At 50.0% G+C, this 8,730-nt stretch overlaps 1 protein-coding gene across 1 annotated transcript in view; it reads right to left on the bottom strand.

Moving 5' to 3' along the window:
* LOC126996667 (zinc finger protein castor homolog 1-like) overlaps positions 1-8,114 on the bottom strand; it is a 98,831-nt gene extending 90,717 nt beyond the window's left edge. The window contains exon 1 of the mRNA XM_050857376.1: positions 8,055-8,114. The gene's annotated coding sequence lies outside the window, so the exon portion shown is untranslated. The remainder of the gene's footprint in view (positions 1-8,054) is intronic.
* Positions 8,115-8,730: the final 616 nt, after the last annotated feature.

Genomic DNA, 8,730 nt, shown 5'->3' with positions numbered 1-8,730 from the left:
ATTGCTCACTGCAGACGATCAGTTGTTTAGGTACTGAATATTTTCCTCTCGTATGTGCACACACACACACACACACACACACACACACACACACATATATATATATATATATATATATATATATATATATATATATATATATATATATATATATATATATATGTATATATATATACCATGTGAATCTCTTCTGACTCGCAGACGTGATTACCGCCATTACCAGCATCACCTTGATGCCCGTTACATCCCGTTGCCGCTGGAGCAAAGGAAGAGGAGGAGGAGGAGGAGGAGGAGGGGGAGGAGGAGGACCACCAAGCACGAGCATGCATCCTGGGTGGGCGGGGCGTGATGGTCGCCCCCTCGTAAACACGGTCACTTCTCGAGGCTCATGTCAGGGCACATTAGCGGTGGCGTCAGACCGCGTGACGCATGACGCTGTTGTCGCCGAACGGCGGCGCTGGTCATTAAGGAGCCTGTCAGGGAAGCTGTTGGTCAGTGTCCACATACCGGATGGCACCAAGAAAAACTATGCACACGTACACACACACACACACACACATACGCGCGCGCGCCGTACTACTTGAAGGAGTGTAGCAAGCAATTCGTGGGGAGGAACAATTAGACGGGAATGACGAAGCGAGCATAGTAAGTGCAGCTTAGAATCGGACACGTTAGTGAAGGGATGGAAGTTGAAGTCACATATCTTTCTCGTGTTACTCTGGGTTGTTCCTCAATGACTGGGGCGGCGGGAACAGACGGAGGGAGCGGCGGGCGGCACCGAGGGGGAAGGACGGAAGTTGTCAAGTCTTGGGGAAGGGAACACAAGCGTTTTCATGGGTGTTGCTGACAGGTGGTAGTCGAGAGAGAGAGAGAGCGTGTGAATAGGGGGAGGGGGAGGCTGAGATCGCTGGGAGTAGGGTGGAGTAGGAGGAGGAGGAGGAGGAGGAGGAGGAGGAGTCAGGTGGCTTGCGACGTATTGTTCTGCTACTGAGAATAACAATAACAAAATAAAGAATAAGATAACAAGAGATAAGCAGAAAGAAAAGCACGAAATAACATCCCGCAGACACGATAGCAAACAATGCCAGACGCTAAACGGGAAATAAAGAAAAAAAAATAATGAAAGGAAAAGGTGTCGACATAATAACGAGACAAACAAAAACTAAACCAATCGAAGAAGTAGTACAGAGAAACCCAACGGTAAGCAAGGGCGTAGCAGCGTGTAAACATAATGACACTCGCAGCCACAAGCAAATGAGGAACACAGAGAAAGAAGCTGCTTAAATCCAGGCCAGGGAGCAGCTCTACGTGCCTTCTCATGGGCGTCACTGCACAAGGTCGGCACAGAGACAGAGAGGAAGAGAGAAGAAGAAAGAAGGAGTGAAGAGAGTAGATAAATAAGCGACAATAATGAATGGGGGGGGGAAAGGAGTAACAGGAGATAGAAGAGAGGGGAGGAGCAAGAGGAGGAGGAGAAGGAGAAGGAGGAAAAGGAAGCTGGGGGAGGAGGAGGAGGAGGAGAAGGAGGAGGAAGTTAAATGACGTAAACTTAAGGTCGGAGGATGCAAGGGAGAAAAGTGTGAAAGGGGAAGAGGAGGAGGAAAAGTGGTGACGGAGTGAGGATAGGGAGGGAGGGAGGGAGGGAGGGAAGTACACAACAAAGAGGAGGGGAGGAGTGTAATTAGCATCAGAGGCAACAAACACTCATCATTCATGCCTCCTCCTCCTCCTCCTCCTCCCTCCAGCCCCCTTTTTACCTTCATTTCCTCCACAACACCTACCCTCTTGTTTCCACTTCCCCTACCCTCCCCCTCCTTCGTCTCTCTCTCTCTCTCTCTCTCTCTCTCTCTCTCTCTCTCTCTCTCTCTCTCTCTCTCTCTCTCTCTCTCTCTCTCTCTCTCTCTCTCTCCCCACTCCATCACCCTTCCACTTGCTGTCTGTTCCTTCTCGAGTTTCTCTCCCGTGTTCCCTTCGCCGTCTCATCACTTGACATTTCCTTTCCATCCCTTTCTCTACTCCTTCTCCTTTTCTTTTTTCTCCTCCTCCTCCTCTTCCTCCTCTTTCCTTTCCCCTCTCGTCAAAGCCCGGTGAATCATGCAACCGCAGTTAAAAATGTTAATGGTGTGTGTGTGTGTGTGTGTGTGTGTGTGTGTGTGTGTGTGTGTGTGTGTGAGGAAGGGCCTTGGAGCGGTGCCCCCTGCGATAACACAGCGTCTCACAGTGGCTCACAGTGACATGTCTTGGCACCACGACACCTCATTTTTCGTCCTCCCACGCCTCTTTGCTTTTCTTACGCTCTCCCTTCTCCCTCCCCCTCCCCCTCCTCCTTGGACCCCTCTAGTTGGTTCTTCAGGTGCAGACGACACAGACGGGGACGCAGCGGGCAGGTATGCATCACAGTAACGAGAGGCAGGGCTCAGGTGTACTTCCCTTTATCTGCCGGACATCCAAGCAGCCGTTTAAATCTCGTCCCTTGTTAGTCTAAGAAAGCAGGGAATGTGACGGATTGCGAAGAATGGTGTTGGTGGAATAAAAAAAAAGAATTTCTAGTGATGTGGGACTATTAGTAATGGATCACATTTTTTTTTAATGAATACCACAAGTGATGAGCAGAAAACTGTGAGGCTAGATTATTCTTTTATCTTATGAGTACAATGAAACCTAGTCTGAGTCTGAAACGTAATGGGTCGGAAGGACGACGTGCCAATGAGAGGATCAGAGAGAGACATGTGGTTTTAAAGGCGAGGAAGGCCGTCACGGGTCGATGGCGGTGTGGTAAGAAGGGACGTTATGCTCGACTCAAAACAGGCTGGGCGGCGGCGAGAGGGTGCTGACGCGGCAGGTGGCGACATCAGGTGTGTGACGGAAGGCGGCGGGGCGAGGAGGGGACGCGAGGATGAAGGGCAGGGAGGGAGAAGCAGGGGCTGAGAGAGGAAAGTGAGAGGAGCTTTGCAGGACGTTGGGCGGAAGGATCAAAAGATGGCGGTGAAAACAAATGAGAACAAGGGCAAGCACAGAACTAGAAACTGATAACTTCCTCCCGCAAGATGAGTGTCTCCAATGTTGCATCAAGTGAAAAAGATTGTAATACGCCAAAATGAATAACATGAAAAGTTTCCTCTCAGACAAGCACGACGAGAACCACCCGAGGGAACGCAACGCTCACACCCAGGTCGTGACTCGGGGCAACACATCCCGCAGCCTCTCCCCGTCCCCCATGCCCTGACCGCACGGGAACAGGGGTCCGGTAGTGGGCGAGGAGTATGGAAGGCAAGAAATGATTGAATAACCTCTAAGTCTAGGGAATGTTGATACAAAAAAAGAAAGGAAAAGATCGACGAGCGAGAGCTAAAGAAATTAATTTAAAAATGGAGGAATCAAAAGAAACGAAATCATATACGACGAAAAAAGATTGCGCACAAAAAGAAAAGTCATTTAAGGAATGTCAGATGAATAAAAAACATGAGACGAGGTCTTTAGTCACCATCACGGCGGAAGAAACAAATCTCCTTCAAGTTAACATGCACGTGACTCTCACATCGGATTGTTGTGCGGCTCGTAACCTAACAGACAGCAACACAACCGCCACAAAAAAAGGCTCTTCAGAGAAAAATTTGCTATCATCCTTTAAGACGAGCCAGACAACAGCAGCAGTGAAGGGCCGCGGCAACCTAATCCTTCCCCGCCTGGTCCCTCGCTCCTTCTGGCGGCCGCGCTCCCGCCACGTCAAGGTTTTATGTCTGCGAGGATTCCACTACGAAGAAACATCCGCTCTTAACCCGGGGGACGAAACATTAACTGTGCCATAAAGCGTATCCGAAGTCCGAGCTTTTAACTTTGATGCCTTCTCTTTTTATTTCTTAAGCGCTGTTTCTTTCTCCGTCACTTTCTTTCTCTTCCAGTGGCATACCTTTTTTTCTGCCCAGTGCATCAAACGACAGAGGCGGATGCATTACTTCGGAGCCTCATAATTCCCTGCCGTCGATCCCTCCTCCCCTCCTTCCTACACCTCCCCGTCTTCTCCACCCTTCTCTCCCTTCCTCCCCTCTCATGACAGATGGCGCGCGGTAATTCCTTCGTTTCCATGTCTCTTGTGACTCTATTCTTGTCCCGAGTTCCCAGCGCCACACACACGCATCACCGGATACCTTCCCTAAAAAAGAACAATAAAAAGAAAAATCGCGGCCGGGACATCATGCAAAGCAGTTCGAGGAAGCCTGTTGTCTGGTCCCTTATCTCTGACGCAGTAATGTTTCCTCTTCCCTTCTGCACTCGTTTTCGTTTGGTTCCTCTTCATGCAAACTATTCCCATTCTCTCTCATCACCATGTTGTCGTCATCCTCCTCGTCCCCCCAAACATCCCCTCCACTTCCCGTCGGCATAAATAAGGTGCAGCCGTTTAGCCATTTAACACTCGATTATTTAACAGGCTGAGAGAGACAGCTGCCTCCGACCCTAGTACTCAGCACCGTGCTTGGCCTGTCAGCCCAGCACCCACCCGGACATTGGCAGTAATGATGCCGAAGTGTGTGTGTGTGTGTGTGTGTGTGTGTGTGTGTGTGTGTGTGTAAGTGAAGGAACAGGTGGGCTTTCCAACATGATATTCCATGATGCATCAGGAGCCCTCACGCCCAGCCGAGTCACAACGAAAAATTGTTCCTCACCCCGGCGCTGCTCCGCGCGAAGAGTGGACCCAAGCGTCGTTTTTTTACTACCTACAACCCCTTTCTAGCGTTTCGAATGGGTCTCGCGCTTTTTCTTCTTCTTTTCATAATATTCAAGCCCTTACAGGCTATGTGGCATTTCTTCTCAAAGATTTATTCTATAAAAACAAGCAAGCAGAATGCCTTCGTAGGAAGAGGAGGAGGAGGAGGAGGAGGAGGAGCAAAGATGAGTCAGCCTGGAGTGGGATGCCATTCGACGGAGTGATCTAAATACACGTTGTAAATCGGAGTTAGTGACTATGTCCGGGTGGCGGGTGCTGCTTCCTCTGCCTCCACCTACACGAGAGGGTTGGCCTTATTTACTGACTGCCTGACTAGCTGCGAATACTGTGCCTTTTGCTGCCATGGTGTGCGGTGAAGCTCACCCAGAATCCTCAGCGCCATGAGGTGCACTCCGAAATCAGTAACAAATGACAGGCAAAGGATGAAGCTAACAAGCAGATCCTCCACCGCCCACCTAAGCCTGCGATCTCGCGGATTCTCAAGTGCGTGAGTGAGGCACTGCAGGTGGCGCCCCCAACGAGTGGTGGTGACGTCCCGCCACCTCGCCCCGCCGCCCATTAAGGAGGGAGCGTCCAGGAGGCTTCCCAGTGGAGCACCCTGACGGACCGCCACTCAAGGCCACCCCCAAACGAAGGGAACGAGAGAGAGAGAGAGAGAGAGAGAGAGAGAGAGAGAGAGGCGGGGGTGGCAGAGTCTCCCCAGGGGCCTCGTGAATCAACTGCAGGTTTCCCCAAATTGTGATGCAGTAGGTCCTGGTGTCGCCCCGAAAGCCATATGTTAAGTCTGCTAACCAAAAAAAGGAACTGTTGCATCCATGTCTGGCCTCCCACGCTCTCACGGGGATCAGGAGGAGGAGGAGGAGGAGGAGATGTGAAGAGGTGAAGAAGTGTCTGTGGCGGCGGTGGTGACTGTGGAGTAAGATGATTGTGGTAACAGGTATACACACACACACACACACACACACACACACACACGAACGCTATAGTGTTAAGAGTTAGTCATCCACCGAGACGACGTTACTGATGCTGTACACATCAACCTTAGCAAGTTTTCTTTATTTCCTCTTCCTTCCTCTTACTTGCTTTGGTATGGTTAGGTTAGGTTAGGTTGTTTATTTTCTGTGTTTCTCTGTCCTGTCTCAGTTTGATAAGTTTCTGATAGTTTTTCGTCCGTCTAACTTATAGCTATGTGTAATTTGATGATTGTCTATATCAATCTGTCTATATGTAATTTCTCTCTCTCTCTCTCTCTCTCTCTCTCTCTCTCTCTCTCTCTCTCTCTCTCTCTCTCTCTCTCTCTCTCTCTCTGTCTGTCTCTCTCTTTCCTTGCTTTGCCACCGGGTCCTGCTGGCACACACATGTCGCCGCCGCTGTAATATCACGCTGCGAGTCATAATGGTTCCCCCAGGTTGCGTTTTATTACGGCCGCCAACCTCTAAAATTAGACTATCTTTTGGCCGTGCAGAGGTAGGGGTGCGAGGAGAGGAGGAGGAGGAGGAGGAGGGGGAGGAGGAGGGGGAGGAGGAGGTGGTGATGGTGGAAGCGGTGGAGGACGAGGGGGGGGCGAAAAGGGGCAGGGGGAGGCAAGGATGGAGTGGTCGTGAGGTATACTACGTGGGTCAGTGGTGTGGAGAGGGAAGAGCTAAGGGGGGGGGGGTGCAAGTTGGGGGGGGAGGGGCGGGGGGATGGTGAGTGCGAAGTTGTATAGATGGAGGTGTTAAGGGTTAATTGAAGCCTTTAAAATATATCAAGTCAGCGTGTCATTCGCCATGGTCTGATCACGAGCTGGACTCACGATCGCCAACCTGTACCGTACGCGTTGAGAGCTCGGAGTCACTTAATTATTCACGGGTCTTTGGGTACGGCGAAGACTTTATGGCTGGTATTACAAGACACTTTCGCTTCTCACATCAGCTATTTACAAAGGTCAAAGGGGGGATCAATCAGGTTCTAATAAGGTTTTTTTAGGCTCATGGTACAGAAGAAGGGTCAAACTACCACCAGGGTCATAAAACTACCCCTGGAAATGCTCACAGCTCCTACGAAAGCCTCTTCAATTATGTGTTCTCAGGGGAGATATGTCTTTTAATACGACCCTATATCACACCCACACACACCCAGGTGGCAGAATACAACCCCACGCTTGACACCCGGTACGCATTCACTGCTGGGTGGACAGGAGGCACGGATGAATGTAGACTACTTACCCATCCGTCTCCACTCCGCCTGGGGATCGAACCCGGGACCTCTCGGTTGGGAGGAGAGAGAGAGAGAGAGAGAGAGAGAGAGAGAGAGAGAGAGAGAGAGAGTCACACACAGATCACGCAATACAGCAGCATGTGCACAGGAGTCAAGCATCGGTAACTGGAGAGGAATAAACAACTTGAAGGAGGAAAAAGATGAGTCGAAAGAGGAGTAGTAGCATTAGTAGAAGGAGGAGGAGGAGGAGGAGCTAACGACTCGCATCGTCACCGCTTGTGTAACTCATGACGGGGGACGACGGGGGAAGAGCCGGGGAGGGGTGGGGAGACTCATTCCACAGTAGCAGCAGCGGCAGCATAGGGGGAAGAGAAAGGAAGAAAAAGTCGTCAGGGATATTAGACTCCACGTCAGCATAACTCCCGCCCCCTCCCCTCTTCCGTCCCCTCCTTCCCCTCTACGCCCCCGCCGCCGCAGCAGACACAGTAGCACTAGTAACAGGACGCCACCGACACCCACATGACGAGACGCGCGCGGGGTGGCAAGGGAAAGAAAGTTAAGGCACGGAAAGTCAAGAGGAGGAAGGACATACAGGACCATCATCATCGTCATCTGCAGCATCTCTCTTCTGACACCCACCGTGACGAGACGGGCGCGGGATGAGAGGGAAGGGAAATTAAGGCAAGGGAACCTAGAAAAGACAGGAACATCACTCTCCTTCTCCTCCTCCTCCTCTTCCTCCTCTCCACCACCTCCACCACCACCACCACCACCATCACATCATCAGCAGCAGGAACAGCATCTCTCTCTTACTACTGAGACCTGACGAGAATCTCACCCACTCGAAAGAAGTGAAAACATGAGGATGAAAAAATACAGCTCCAACAACAAGCAGAGCAGACGCGTTACCTGGCTTACATCCTACAAGAAGAGCCACGACAAAGACTACACAAACATGGCTACCCCCTCTTCCCCCACCAGCGCAGCCGCCGCCACGCAGGACAGAGCGGCTCGTCCGTCACGCCACACGCTGCTCCGCCAGATTTATGGTGCCACACAGAGGAATTTCTTTGAAGTTGGAAATGTTCATAAATGCCGTGTAATATTTTTTTCCGCAAAATGTACTCACGTTCCTCCGGGCCCGCGTGTCTCCTGCCTCCCACGGGCGTGCCTGTCGCCCACACAAGCTTACCTGAAAAGATAACAGACATGTTTAGTAAAATGCTCGCCATGAAAGTGCACACAGGCTGATAGCCTAATGCATCACCAGCTCTCTCAGATGGAGGTGAAAACTTATATTGTAGCTCTGCCTAAGATCAGTGTTGCCAACTCAAAATTTATAAATCCGCTAGGATGGCCTAAAAAATCCGCCAGATGATAGGTGAAGCTATAAAAATTTGCCGCCAGATTGGTCTTGAAAATCCGCCAGTTACTCTTGTCAATTCTAAGATTTTTTCCCGCTAGATTAACTGCAATTCCGCCAGATCTAGCGGAAAATCCGCTAAAATGGCATCGCTGCCTAAGATTTCCTGTGACAGCATATATATATATATATATATATATATATATATATATATATATATATATATATATATATATATATATATATATATATATATATATATATATATATATATATACGTATACATACATCCCATCTTGCCTCTGCTATACTTTAACCCGTCCCTCCCTCCCTTCTCCCCCCACTCTTAAATTTCCCATTTAGGACGGTCATTCTTCCCGACCAGGTATTTTGTCGAATAAAATATCCTCCCGCATAAAATTTACACACAGTTAGCTACAGC

This window comes from Eriocheir sinensis, chromosome 10, assembly GCF_024679095.1.
Source record: "Eriocheir sinensis breed Jianghai 21 chromosome 10, ASM2467909v1, whole genome shotgun sequence".
NCBI classification, from domain to species: Eukaryota; Metazoa; Arthropoda; class Malacostraca; order Decapoda; family Varunidae; genus Eriocheir; species Eriocheir sinensis.
Note: the sequence above shows the minus strand (reverse complement) of the source record. Positions and strands in the feature narration are given on the sequence as shown.